This window comes from Chrysochloris asiatica, unplaced genomic scaffold, assembly GCF_000296735.1.
Source record: "Chrysochloris asiatica unplaced genomic scaffold, ChrAsi1.0 scaffold00076, whole genome shotgun sequence".
NCBI lineage: Eukaryota > Metazoa > Chordata > Mammalia > Afrosoricida > Chrysochloridae > Chrysochloris > Chrysochloris asiatica.
In genome coordinates this window covers 13408216-13421140 of record NW_006408594.1, presented here as the reverse complement: position 1 = coordinate 13421140, position 12925 = coordinate 13408216, and positions in this window count along the sequence as shown.

Genomic DNA, 12925 nt, shown 5'->3' with positions numbered 1-12925 from the left:
ATAATAATAATAATAATACTCATACAAAAAAAAAAATGCAAGTCTCAGTCTCTTCTGGCATTCACTTTGGTGCTTTCTTTTCTTTCTTATCTTTTCAACAACCTTTTGCTTTCTTCATGTATGACGTCTTGTTCTCCTGCACACAGGGTTGCTATGAGTCAGAACCAAATCGATGATACCTAGCAACAACAACAGCAACATGTAAGAGCAGAAAATCAATCACAGTCTACTTCTAATACTTTTTGTTTGGACTTTTTATCCTCTGCTAGTAATACAAAGTCGTGGAAAGTCTTTATTTTCACCTTTTTATTTTTCATCAGTAACAATCTTTATTACAATGGTAGAGATAGGGGTGGTATCTAATATATTTCTTCATTTATAGAATTCATTGTAAAACTAAGTGCCAAGCATTGTATTAGACATGGTGAGACTGTCTCCCCAGAAGAATTTAGTCATATGAAGAGGAACAATGTCGATCTCATGCAAGTTTTTAAAAATCTCCATCACCTTGCAAAGAACCTGGGACATACTAGTTGTTAATTTACTGAATAAATAATTGTTGCATAAGGAATGAGTGTAGACTCATGGCATTCTGTTGGCATACTTCTTGAATGACCTATCTAGCAAATGAAAATGCAATCAGACAGAACTTCATTTAGAGAGGGAATTGTAAAATAAGCTTTTTTTTTCCCAAGAACAACAATAAGCACTGGTTTTCACCCCCCTGGTTACTTCGTCTGTGTAAGAAGGAAGGAAAAATAACCTCATAGTTCAGGGCAGTTGGCAGCATTCTGTTCTCCTTGGTTTCTGGAAGGCACAACCACGCCAGTGCCTGGCTCAAGCACCCTTCTATAATGGAGTGATGGAATGTGATTATAAATACTTTGGGCACTTAGTTGGCACTGTGCTGGTATGCTTGGTGACATGTTGTTATGGAAATGAGCTAGGCCAATCAACAATAGTTTGCATGTGACACAGCATGTGTGTGTGTTTGTCGAGTGAAGCCATAAAATGAGTGTTCCTGGTTTCTATTCTTGGCCTGCCAACTCAGTGACTCATTGAGTAGCCCAAGGTCATCCATAAGCCAATGGTACCTTCTTATAATACCTTCCATTAGAACGCCAGGAATCCCAATGGAAGCTGCTAACCAGGCTGCGGAAGACTCAGGACTCTCAATGTTTCAGTCTTAACATTTAATATAATTGTTTAGGTCCCATGCCACTTTGAAAAAGGACTTCTGTCCAGTTTTATCATCAAATAACAGAAGCCCTTAGATGTCAGAGGTTGTGACAAAACATATTTAAAATTAAGTAAACTCCCTATACTTTGGGCTTAAAGGGAACAACTTAAAAAGTAAGAATCGATATTTTCTCACTCAATATAAACAATTTTAATATAACATCGTGAGGGGCCTTTGCAAATCTCTTTATATGAAAAGAGCTCTTTGTTATCATTAGTTTCTTGTAATAATAATTAATTAAAAAGAGATGGAACAGTTATTTATTGTGTAGGTTCAAGAGCCTCCCTTCAAACCAAACCCATTGCTACTGAGTGGATGCCAACTCATGGCGACCCTAAAGAACAGAGTGGAACTGTCCCTGTAAGTTCCCATGGATGTAACCTTTACAGAAGTGAGCTGCCACATTGTTCTCTCATGGAGTAGCTGGTGAGTTCAAACCACTGACCTGCTGATCAGCAGCCATGTGATTAACCATGGCGCTGCCAGGGCTCCTTAGCCCCTTCCACTAAGGTGTATTCAAGAGGGCATACAATAAGAGTAGTAAGGCAGTGCAAAATTACACTAGTAGCAGCTGAGTACATTCTCGCTGTTAAAGAAAGAAGCCATTTATATCTATATAGAATAAACCAGGAACATGTCCCAGCTTGCCTCCTAAAAGGTTTGAAGGGGATATATATGTTCAGCCTGATCCTATGTACAGAGAAAGATATAGTGCTCTTTCTAATGTAAACTTTCTCCAAAGCATTACTCGTATCACCCCACAATCATTGTTCTATAACTCATGTTTTCATGCTTCACAATTTATCTACAGTGCCACATTTCTTCATCTTTCCCTTTGTATCTTCCGGGGTTTGCATCTTGTTTTAGCTCTTACCCACTTCTGGCTCAGAAGTGGGATGGGGAGAGGACTGGACTTGGCCAGGCAACTGAGGCCTCAGGGTCTTTGATCTCCTAAATCACCAATTCCCAAAGGTGCTCCATGGAGCTTCCACTCTCCTTGGCCCCTCCCACTTCCTGTCCAGAGTTGTCCTCACTGCTGATCACTCTTCTTCTTTGCTTCCCAAGAAACAACAGTGGTGTCCAGGTAAGTGGAGAGGACCTATGAAGGTGGAGATTGTTGGTAAGTGCCGTCGAGTCGGTTCTGACTCATAGCAACCCTGTATAGGGTTTCCAAGGAGCGGCTGATAGGTTTGAAACTCTGACCTTGTGGTTAGCAGTCCAGTGTTGATCCTAAGGTGCCACATTAGGACTCCTTGAAGGAGGTGTGTGAGGAGATATTAAGAATGTTTGTCTTTCTGGTATGTGGAGGGGCCAGGATCTGGGCAAGTCTAGGTGCAAGAATACAGGCAACTGGGATGGAAAACAGCTTCCAGTTTTGTACTAATTCAATGGAGTCAGGAGTAAGACTGTTTTTGGTGCTTCGGAAATTTGATTGAGCATCGTCATCTTGATCAATAGTCACAACTATTCAATGATCTTAATGTGCTGTGTCTTCAAGACCAAAACAAACAGAAACAATGAAATCTGCCAAGGGGACCTGGTTACATTTCAAAAATTGTCTTGTGAATTAGCCAAATTCTTTTCCTTCTTTCTACTTAGTATTGATATTTCCCCTCCTACTGCTTTTTAGTCCTCTCCTTAGCACCTTAAAATGGATTGTTGTTGTTGTTGTTGTTTTTGTTAAGTGCTGTCAAGTTGGTTCCAACTCATAGCGGCCCTGTATAGGGTCTCTGAGGAGCAGCTGGTGAATTTGAACTGCTGACTTTACAGTTCAAACCAACTTTGAGGTCGAGTGCTTATACTATGGTGCCACACCAGTATTCCATTTAAGATGGATAGGGGACGGGAAAAGAGATGGAATTTCATTTAATCAGTTTTCTAGTTTCAATGGAGTAATATCTTACGTGAGGGGTTAGGTTCTAAACAGAGATCATAAGGTCAAAATCATGTGCTTTCAAAAATTATCTTTGAAAATTCCTTAAATGGGCCATAAAACCTGAGATACACTCAGTTTTGTGTGTTATTTCTTCCTCTTTAGCATTGAAACAGATACCTGATTCTTCAACAGAATATTAGTGAAATAATTGATTTTTACTAGGGGGCTTCATTGTCTGGGGGAACCAGTCAGTCACCAGAGAAGGATATCATGCTTGGTAAGGTGGAGGGTCAGAGAAAAAGAGGAAGACCCCCAGCAAGCTGGATTGGCAAAGTGGCAGCCTCAATGGGCTCAAGCGTGGCAACGATAGTGAGGTTGGCCCAGGATCGGGCAGTGTTTCGTTCTGCTGTGCATAAGGTTGCTATGAGTCAGTACCGACTCGATGGCACCTAAAAACAACAGGGGGCTTCAAAATATTCATGGAAAAATTCCATTATGTTTTGATTCCATTTTTCCACAAACTTTTTGAAGCCCACTCATATCTGGAGACAAGTTATGGAAAAATAAATATCGTTAAACTCTAGACTCCTATTCAGTGGGGGTGAAATCAGGATCAGATACATATATGTGGGGCCCAATGAAAATGCAGGCCCCTGGTTCAAAATTCATTAAAAATTGAAAATGGCAACAGCAGAACATTAAACCAAGCTGAGGCCTTTTTAAGTGGGGGTCCTGAATAGGAGGTACACCTATGACGCCAGCTCTGGGTGAGAAATTTAGAACATGAGGCACTTGGAAACTAAAATCAACTTAGGAAGTAGAATCAACTTAGGAAGAGCAGTGTCACAATCCCAGAAAGAAAAACTGGGGACAAAATCACTGGCAGTATTTCAATTATTCTTTTGGGATTTATGAATCTGCATTATATTGAATCAGAACAAGTATATAAAATTGAAATAGTTGAGAGGTTGCAAATCCATATTAAAATTATATTTTTGAATTATCCCTCATATTTCTCAAAGAGTCATTCTAATTTAAAATTCACATATAAGATGTATTTTTTTTAAAATGTATTCCTTCACTGAGCAAAAATATTTAATCTGCCCTTGGTCATTTGCCAAGAGCAATAGACCAAATTTGGTCTATGGTGTAATTTATAAACAGAGAAACATCATTGCCATGAGTATTCCTTGTTGCTGTTGTGTGCCATCGAGTTGGTTTCAATCCATACGACCCCGTATAGGGTTTCCAAGGAGCGGCTGGTGAACCTGAACCACCAATCATGCAGTTCAAACCAACCATGCAGTCTAGTGCATTAACTCACAGCACCCCACCAGGACTCTATGAGTTCCTGAGTTCCTTAGGTGGTTCAGAAAAGATAAGTTAGAAAATTAGGTATAATAATGAATCCCTTTTTAGCTGAAAGGCTAATGCTTTACTGGCTAGAGAGGTTACCTTTTCAGACATTATTCCCTGGAGGTTATAAACATAACCTGAGCAAGGTGGATTTTATTCTATGACCAACTGAACTATCTGAGCAAAGACGTGACACACATCTAACTCTTAAGCACTTTATGTTTTCCAAGTGCTTTTATACAGACAAGCTAGGCTGAGAGCAGTTGGCCAGATAATTCATCAAGGGTTTCCGGTGGTAGTAAGTTATGTAATTTTATAATAACAGAAGTCTGTGCTTCCTGGCTCTTTTCTCTTCTTGCCTGGGGTCTCTGATGTTACTCTACTTCTTCCACTTCGAGATTCTTACCCCAACCACCCCTGCTATAAGCACCGTCTCCCAGCACATCCTGAAATGTGACTCACCTCCTTTGACAAAAAATTGCTTCCTTGTGGCTTGAGAGTTACATATTGGAAATTTTAAAAAGAAGTGTCCTGCCCAAGGTCAGGGCAGCTGGTCACTCAGGTAGACTGGGCAACTATTCTGACTAATGTCACCTGCTCTGAGGTATGTCATAGCCCAAAACAATATTTTGTAAGTTCTTAAAAGCTAGCAAAGGAAGCAATGTGTCATTGTCAGCGTTTCCAGAAGCTTGGGGAGTATTTTTGGCTATTCTATTATGCAAATTTTTAGGGTGGTGATGGCAATTGTTGTGTTGGTGGTTGCTATCTGGCCAGAATTAAAGTTGGAGGCTTTTGTTATTCTAACTACCAACTTTAACAGATGATATAAAAAAAGCATTTTCTCTTAATCTCGTGATTTAAGTTGTGTGTTTTTAGGAGAAGAAGGGAAAGAGTGGCATATGAAAAACACAAATACAAATACATATGAAGAGACACAAATACATATAAAGAGACACAAATACATGTAAAGACACACAAATGCACATAAAGAGACACAAATACCAGACAGGTTTGCCAAAGAGTTAAAATAACTAACAATTTGAGTTCTTATTATGTATACCGCTAAGTCCTTAACATATTTTTTTTTTACTTCATCTTCACAATAGCTTAACAAGGTAGTTATTTATCATTGTTGTCCCCCATTTTACAGATCTTAGGAAACAAAGAGAACTTAAATACATTACCTAAAAGCACATGAGTAGTACATATCAGATTTTAACTCAAGACAAGTCCATGCTGTCCCCACTAAAGTATCCCACCTCTGATAACTGGTTTTCTGTCCTGGTGTGATGCTTTAGGATCAGCACTGGCCTGCAAACCACAAGGGACCTATACAGGGTTGCTATAATTCAGAACCGACTAGAGGGCAGTTAACAACAACAACCCTGCTTAGAAATGGTGTCTTTCTATCTCCAGAAAGGTGGTGGCCAATTTGCATAATCCAGAGGCATGGATTTCAGCACATCTCATTGTCTGTCTGTCTGTCATACTGTGGTGGCTCTTGAGTTGCTGTGATGCTTGAAGCTGTAACATCACTGGTATTTCAAATACCAACAGGGTTGCTCATGATGGACAAGTTTCAGTGCAACTTTCAGACTAAGAAAAGTCTAGGAATAAGGAATAGGCTGCTCACTTCAGAGATCACCCCTGAAAACCTCATGAATAGCAGCATAAGATTGTCAGATACAGTGTCAGAAGATGTGCCCCTCATGTCTGCTTTGAGGCAGTAACGACTGAGGAAGAGTTATCGTCTCAAAGTAGAATCAACCTTAATGACGTGGATGGAGCAAAGCTTCCAGGATCTTCAGTTGCTAATGGGGCAGGACTCAAAATGAGAAGAAACAACTGCAAACATCCATTCAAAATCAGAATGTGGATTGTATAATGTAGGACAATTGGAAGTTGTAAAAAAAATGAAATGGAATATACAAAGATCTATATCGCAGGCATTACTGAGTTGAAATAGACAGGAATTTGGCCATTTTAAATCAGACAACTATATAATTTACTGTGCTGGGAATGACAAATTGAAAAGAAAAGGCATGGCATTCATTGTAACAAGAACATTGCAAGATCTTTCTTGAAATACAATGCTCTCTGTGAAAGGACAATATCTATACACTACAAGAAAGAACAGTTAATGTACGTATTATTCTAATCTATCCAAGAATCACCAGAGCCAATAATAAAGACATTGAAGAATTCTACCAACTTCTTCAGTCTAAAGTTGATCAGCCATGCAATCAAGATGCCTTACTAATAACTGGTGAATGGAATGAGAAAGTTGGAAACAAAGAGGAAGAATCGGTAGTTGGAAATTTTGGTCTTGGTGAAAGACATGACACTGGAGAAGGCCTTGGTGATACAAACAACACTAGAGATCACACGACAGAATTTTGTCAGACCAATGACTTCTTCATTGCAAATACCCTTTCTCAGCAACATAAATGGTGACCATATACATGGCCTCACTGGATGGAATGCACACAAATCTAATGGACTACATCTGTGCAAAGAGACTGTAGAAAAGCTCAGTGTCATCAGCCAAAACAAAGTTGTGAGTAAACTGTATCAACAGACCACCAATTATTTCTATGCAAATTCATGTTGAAGTTGAAAAAAATAATAACAATCCCACAAGAGTCAAAACAACCTGGGCATATCCCATCAGAATTTAGAGATCATCTCAAGAACACACTTGAGGCATCTAACAGTAGTGACCTGAGACCAACCAGTTCTTGTATGGCATCAAGAGCGTGCTACATGAAGAAAGAAAAAGGTCATTAAATAGACAGAAAAGACCAAAGTAGATGTCAAAAAAGACTGAAACTTGCTCTTGAGCATAAAGTAGCTACAGTGAATAGAAGAAATGATGACGTAAAAGAGTTACACAGAAAATTTCAAAGGACAGCTCTAGAAAACAAGTAATACAATGAAATGTGCAAAGATTTGGAGTTAGAAAACCGAAAGGGAAGAACAAGCTGGACATTTCTCAAGTTAAAGAACTGAAGAAAGAATTCAACTCTTCATTTGCAATATTGAAGGGTTCTATCATGTTTGGTAAGATGGAGGGTCCGAGAAAAAGAGGAAGACCCCCAACGAGATGAATTGACCAGGTGGCAGCATCGATGGACTCAAGTGAGGCAACAGTAGTGAGGTTGGCCCAGGATCGGGCAGTGTTTTGTTCTGCTGTGCATAAGGTCGCTATGAGTCGGTGCCAACTTGATGGCACCTAACAACAACAACATGGATAAAATATTGAAGAATACAGGAAGCATCAACAGAAGATGGAAGGAATATACAGAGTTACTGTGCTAAAGAGAATTTGTCAACCTTCAGACATTTCAGAAAGTTGCATAAATTCAGAACCCATAGTGCTACACTGAGGTGCTCCAGGGAAGGCATTGGAGAAAAACAAGGTTCCAGGAATTTATGAAATTCCAATTGAAATGTTTCAACAAACTGATGTAGCTCAGGAAACACTCGTCTATGCCAAGAAATTTGAAGACAACTAACTGGTCAAATGACTGGAAGACTTTTGTGCCCGTAGTTGTGCGCATTCCAAAGAAAAAATGGCCTAACAGAATGTAGAATGTATTGAACAATATCATTAATATCACATGCAAGTAAAATTTTTGCTGAATATAATTAAAAAATGGTTGCAGCAGCATATTGCCAGAAAATTGCCAGAAAATCAAGGTGGATTCAGAAGAGGACATGGAATGAGAAGTATTATTGCTGAGGTCAGATGGGTCTTGGCTGAAAGCAGAGAATACGAGAAAGACGTTTGCTTGTGTTTTATTGATTATGCAAAGGCATCAGACTGTGTGGATCATGACAAACTATGGATAACATTGAATCGAACAGAACAAAGTGATACTGTACATTTTACAAATTAGGAAAGGTTTACATCAGAGTTGTATCTTTTCACTATACTTATTCAATTTGTATGCTGAGCAAATAATCCAAGAAGTTGGACTAAATGAACAAGAGCCCAGCATCTATGCAGATGATACAACCTTGCTTGCTGAAAGTGAAGAATACTTGATGCACTTTTTGAAGAAGATCAAAGCCTTTAGTGTGGATTACAACTCAAAAATTCTCACAAAAGGACCAATAAACAAAAATGATTGAAGTTGTTAAGGATTTCACTTTGCTTGTATCCACATCAATGCTCATGGAAACAGCAATCAAGAAACCAAAACATTGGACAAATCTGCAGAAGACTTCTTTAAAGTGTAAAAGAGCAAAGATGTTATTTTGAGGACTAAGGTGCACCTGATCCAAACCACGGTACTTTCAGTAGCCTCATGTGCATGTGAAAACTGAACAGTGAACAAAGAAGACCAGAAAAGAATTGATGCATTTTAATTATGGTACTGATGAAAAATATTGCAAGCACCATGAACTGTCTTGGAAGAAATGCAGCCAGAATGCTCCTTAAAAGCAAAGATGTTGAGGTGCTGAAAACTAATGTTCTTTGGACATGTTATCAGGAGGATGTCCCTGGAAAAGGGCATCATGTTTAGTAAAAGCAGAAGGTCGAAAAAAAGCAGAAAGACGAAGACTCCAATAAGATGAATGGACACAGTGACTGCAACAATAGTCTCAAGCATACTAATTGTGAGGATGGCACAGGGACTGATAGTGTCAGGGTCGCTATGAATCAGAGCCAACTGTCTGCATTAGACATACAGACAAACATGTAGAGTCGATTTCAGAGCTATGCAAAATGTATTTAATTCCTGCATGAAATTACCTCCCAAATAATAGCAATTTATAACTGGCCGGGAGATCCATTCACAGGTGTAAACTATGGTTTTTATGAGCACGACTGGGGGAAGCATATTTCTGAACACACTGAAGCACGCCCACAGAACTGAACTGAACCACAACGAGCCCCTCCTGGGTCTGGTTATTTACATTCACTGATGTCGAAACAGGTAGGAGCTGCCAAGAACCCTAGAGGAAGTAAGACGCTTTTATCTTCTGCACGCACACGAAGTTTACGTCTTTAAAGAGTCTGGGTGGGTGTGATCCCCGGAGCTAATCGTCCTGTCCAGGTGCAAATCTGGATCCGCGTTCATGTGGAGGTGTAGACGCAAACATTAAGTGACGCGCTTGGTTGCTAAAGTCCGTGGGAAAGTCCACTCGCAACGTTGTCGGTATGTTGTATGGGGGGCGCGGTGTGTCATGGTGGGTACCCACTTTGGATTGCGTCATCTAAATAAGGGCTGTCCCGCTATTAGCAGGTCCTCTTGCAGCCCGGGAGTTTTCAGCATAGTCTGAGCTGGGGTGCCTGGGTTGCAGGCTCAGCGCTTCACTAGCTCCGCCCCGTCCCCAAGGCCCCTCCAGGCCCCGCCCCCAGCGCTGGGCGTTCTTGGCGGTGCTACTGCCCCAGTTCCGTAAACACACTCTCTCGGCCTCTAGCAGTCCTCGGACCGCACCACTTGCAGCTCGCGGGGGGAATCGTCCGCTCTCGCATCCAAAACTCGCTCCACTCCACGTCCTTCTCGGCCCCTGTAATCCGAACAGGAGGAAAAGTATTTTTTTAATAGATCGACTCTAGGAAAATTCGGTTCTCGGAACCTAAATGCCTTGATTCTGCCTTTCAGCCGCGCCGCTCTCCCCCGCTCGCTGGTTGGCTTGATGGCCGCACCCTGACTGCCTCTCTTGAGTCCCTCCGGGCCCTTTAAATACCGCGTGGGGGAGCTGAGGGGGCTGGGGGTTGCTGGGCTGGTGAGTTCTGGAGGTGGACGTGCGGTGCTCGGTGAGGGGACACCCAGAGCCCCCCCCCCTCAGCCTGGGTCACTCAGTCGCCTTTCTTGTCAGCCTGTCTCTGCGCGCGACCTTGTACGTATCCGTCCCCCGGGAGAGGGTCGTTGGCTCTGAGGTGAGGGGCGTCCCTTCCCGGCCCACATCGAAGCCGCATCCTGGGACGAGGGAGGCCCTAGGGGCGACGAAGGCCTTGCTTTTGCTTCTCCCTCCAGGTCCCCTTGTTTGACCTCGAACCGCCGCCCCTCGAGGGAACGAGGCTCAGGCTTCGAGTGGCTGCAGCTGGGATCGGGGCCGCCTTCTGTTTACCTCTTGTCGGGCCCGGGCCAGTGACCGGCCGGTGAGGTTCCCAGCGTCGGGGCTCCGGAAGGAGGCACCCCCTCCCCGATGTCTGGCCGGGCGGAGGTCGGACGGGGCGCGGCGTGTGTTTGGGGTTTGTTGCCGGCGTTTCCCGGGCACTCGGCGCGGTCTCCGCCGTCCCCTTCGCCCAGAGTTTGTTTTGACAGGAAACATGGTGCTTCTGTAGGGGAGGGGCGGCCGAGGACGGGGGCCAGGGGTGCAGGCCCCTCCCCGCGCCCCTGGTTACCCCCAGTTAGGGGAGCGAATGGTAGTGAAGCCTGGGCTCGAACCGCTGTCCCCCTACCCTCCCAAGGATTGCTTGTATTTCTCGCAGCTGCTTCTGGAGGTGACAGTCACTGCAGGTCGCTGGATTTTAGGTGATACCCGGGCGAACATAGTTTGGATGAACATAGTTGGGGGTGTGTGTGTGTGGTTTCTTTTTGTTTTTCTTGGACCCCGTTAGCGTTAGGAATCATTTATGAAGCTATTTCATTAACTAAGAAACTTCACAATGATACAGAGTTTTCTTTTAAAATAAATGTGCTTAAAGTGTACACCTCTAGTTATGATGCAAGTGTTTGATCATTTGTAGCATAGATGAGGGTGGCGATGTGGAAACAGTCTGGCACTGGTACCCAATTGACTGCAATCTAGGAATTAATCATGGGCGGTTGTCCTGCTTTCTTCACCAAGAAAAAAACCTAGACACGTTGTCTGTGGGCCCGTTCCAGCCCAGCTAGAGATCTTGCTCTTTTCTACCTGTCACCTGGCTGTGTTTCCCACCCTAAAAGTCTCCCAGACTGCCTTTCCTTTTACCTTATAGACATTCATAGGGGCTGCCTGACTTGGGTGACCCTGGTCAGAAAATACCCAGTCATGTGTAGAAGCAGCTTCCAGGCCAGTCTGTGAGGGGTGAAGGGCCTAAACCAGGCAAATGTCACAATCAGGAGCAAGAGAAGTAAGTCCAGTGTGAGAAGTGCCTAGGAAGCCTTCTCCCTGGTGGTGTAATGCCATGTGCAGTGTGAACATCTGCTTTTTAAAACAATGACTGACTTGTTGGCTTTTATCTGGCTTTGTTGGTTCTATTTGATGAAGACAGTATTCTGCACTTGAGTGGTACAGGCGCCTGCTCTGCTCTAGTGTTTGCTTGCCTGTGTATGAACAACTTCTCAGTGTTGTTATTTGGGGCTGGTTCTAAAGCAGCATTTTGCCGATGATGACAATTTTCTCATCCTCTGTCATTTTTTCCACAGAACCCCAGTCCTGTTTTTAACTCTAGAGACCCCTTCTCCATCACTCCTTGTGTCTGATTGCCTGCCCTTGAACCTTGCTATTGAAGAAGTACAGTGCCTACTAGATGTCCCCTTGAAATTTCCCTTTTCTACCACCTAGCTTTAACTGGTTGGGCTCCATTCCTCAGGGCCCTACTGTATAATCTGAGTAATTCACTCCAAAATGTTAGTGACTCATACTAGCTGTAAGCAGTTAACCCTGTTCAGAAGATTGTGATTTTCACCAGGGACTGTGGAGCACTTAAAGAGTGGTTCCCTGAGAACGGCATCTCAGTCCCTCCTTGGGGGTAGTTGGCACTTTGGTTGGACAGTGGACACTTTCAGTGATGCCTCTCAGGGAATAGCACTAGGGCAGCCATCCCTCAGGTGAGACCAGTTTGATGCCGTGTGTATAGCTGTCCATATGGCGTTGCATAGATTGATTTGGTCTAGTGGAATGGAAAGAATGAGCCATCCTGGACAGAAATGGACTTTAGGGATCCACTGCCTGGATTTGAGTTGGGCTCTCTGCCTCTGCCTTGAACCCTGAGGCAAGTAATTGAACCTCTCTGAACCTCAGGCCCTTATATTTAATTTTATAAGCCAAACCCATTGCTGCTGAGTCTATCCTGTTTCACAGTGACCCTGTAGGACAGACTAGAGCTGCACCATTGGGTTTCCAAGGCCGTCGGTATTCGCAGGAGCAGACTGCTTCAGCTTTCTCCCTTGGAGTGGCTGGTGGGTTGGAACTGCTGACCTTCCCAAGTGCGTAAGCACTGCACCACCAGGGCTGCTTCTTATTTTTAAAGTGAAAATAATAATAGTACCTTAGCTAATAACATGGGGTCTTGGTGTGGTGCTGTAGAATAAGCCCTGGACTGCTAACCAGAAAGTCAGCTGTTCAAACCCACCAGCAGCTCTTCAGAAACCCTATAGAGGGTCATGCTAAGTCAGAACCCCCTTGACAGCACTTAACAACATCTAACAACAGTATTCTATAGATTCAAGAGAGAAAACATTTAAAGCACTTAGCATAGGGGCTAGTTTGGGTTATAGGTGTCATGGTGC